This window comes from Silene latifolia, chromosome X (genome assembly GCF_048544455.1).
Source record: "Silene latifolia isolate original U9 population chromosome X, ASM4854445v1, whole genome shotgun sequence".
Classification (NCBI taxonomy): Eukaryota; Viridiplantae; Streptophyta; class Magnoliopsida; order Caryophyllales; family Caryophyllaceae; genus Silene; species Silene latifolia.
Genome location: NC_133537.1, coordinates 158300699 through 158302821, shown reverse-complemented (window position 1 = coordinate 158302821; position 2123 = coordinate 158300699). Strand labels below are relative to the sequence as shown.

At 39.8% G+C, this 2123-nt stretch overlaps 1 non-coding gene across 1 annotated transcript; it reads left to right on the top strand.

Moving 5' to 3' along the window:
- Window positions 1-881: 881 nt before the first annotated feature.
- LOC141625075 (small nucleolar RNA R71) lies at window positions 882-988 on the top strand. Its single transcript, XR_012534872.1, has one exon. It is a non-coding gene; the product is annotated as a small nucleolar RNA R71 (small nucleolar RNA).
- The last annotated feature ends 1135 nt before the right edge of the window (window positions 989-2123 follow it).

Genomic DNA, 2123 nt, shown 5'->3' with positions numbered 1-2123 from the left:
TATTCTTCAATTGGCATCTTTGGTCCCTCATATCTTGTACCACTCCTCAAGTGGGTAGCATTGATGGTCTCATGTCTTATAGAAGGATTACCTTAAGGAGGTAATTGTCCCTTTGTCTTTGGGAGCTAGAAGAGGCCAATTGAGACAATTGAGTCTCCAACATCTTAGTGTGAGCAAGGATATTGTTGATGGTAGTGTCATTGGCTTGACTATCGCTTTGCATTTGAGCAAAGAAATCTTGTTGGATCTTTTGCATCTGGAGGACCGCTTTTTGAACATAGAAAGCTTGGTCATTGGGTTGATTGTAGTGTGGTCTTTGAGTAGGATTTCTCATTGGAGGAGGTGTATATGTAGGTTGAGGGTTTTGGACAATTTTTCTCTTGTATGAGAGGTTTGGGTGGAATTTGGTATTCTCATTGTAATAGTTGGAATAAGGGGTGCCATTTTTGTATGCTTGGAAAGCATTCACTTGCTCATTTGTTCCCCTACATTCGTGTTGATCGTGTCCCAAGGTTCTACAACTCTCACACACTCCATTTGGGATTGAACATGTTGTCATCATGGCATTGACATGTTGTTTGGGTGATTGAGAGGCTTCATCAAGCTTGGCCATGGGTTTCTCAAACTTTAAGCTTATGGTGTCAATAATAGCACTTAGTTGAGCACCCAATTGTGTGATGGAGTCCACTTCATGATTCCCTTCCCTAGTAGCTTTTCTTGGCCTACTATATTGACAGTTTTGAACAACAATTTCTTCGATCTTAGCGCATGTCTGGTTGTCATCAACCTCGGTGAATCTTCCATTAGAACCCATGTTGAGCACATTTCTCGAATCTTCATATAAGCCATTCCAAAATTGTTGAACAAGGAACCATTCACTTAGTCCATGATGAGGACAAGAGCGACATGTATCCTTGAATCTCTCCCAAGCCTCATATAGAAACTCTTCATATCTTTGCTTGAACCCGGTGATTTGGGCTGTGAACATGTTAGTCTTCTCCGGAGTATAGAACTTCTTGTATAAGGCAAGTGCTAACTTCTTCCATGAATCAATTCCAAGGGTAGCTTTGTCAAGGCTCTTTAACCATTGCGTTGCGGCCCCAATCACGGAAAAAGGAAACAACACCCATCGAATTTGGTCTTGAGTTACCCCGGTTTGAGAAATTGCATCACAATAGTCACAAAAAGTCTTCATATGTAGATGAGGATCTTCACTAGGCATCCCCCCAAATTTACTTCTCTCAACTAATTGTATGAATGTCGATTTGGCAATGAAATTACCAGTTAAGTGAGGGGGTGTAGGAGTACTATTTGGTAGTTTCTCCTCGGTTGGTATGGAATGAGATGAAAATTTAGGCATTGTGGGTTGATTTTGTGGTTAGTTTTGAATTGGGTTCTTCTCTCTTTCTCTTGGAAAAGGGTTGGTAAACTCGATACTATCCGATTGGACAACACCAATGTCCACAAGTTCTCCAATACCCAAACTTGTTGAAGTCCCTCTAACGGTTCTTCTAATGTTGGTCAAGGTTCTTTCAATCTCGAGATCAATAGGAAAAGGTCTAGCTTGTGATCTCTTAGACATGCAAAAAGTAAACAACTAGAAAACAATTAAAACTACCTTGAAGAGTTTGACTTTCCCAAGGTTAACAATTCAATTGAACACCGTCCCCGGCAACGGCGCCATTTTTGATTCGGTTTTAAGACTTTGACGTCTAAGCTAACCAATCAAAACAATATTTATAAGCTTCACTAAATCCTCTTTGTAGAGTGGCAAGTAAAGGTCGGATCCCAAAGGACGGGTATTGAATCAAGTTATTGGTTGTAGAGAGCTATCTCTTAGGGTGTCACAAATTAGGTTGAGATTGAGGGTTGTAAACTAAACTACTTAACAATGAAATGTAAAGAAATGAAAGCAAAATAAAGCAAGTAAACAAATAGAGTTTGTAATCAATTCATTAAGGTACTAGGGTATCATGGGTTTATAGGGGATTCATGGTGGTGATCATACAAACATGCTTACATAGATGCAAGCAAATTATTGTTGTACTAGAATAGAGTTAGTTTATGTGTTACAATTCCTAGGAAGATTTGGGCCCCGGAGTCGAGTCGGTCAAGACTGTACA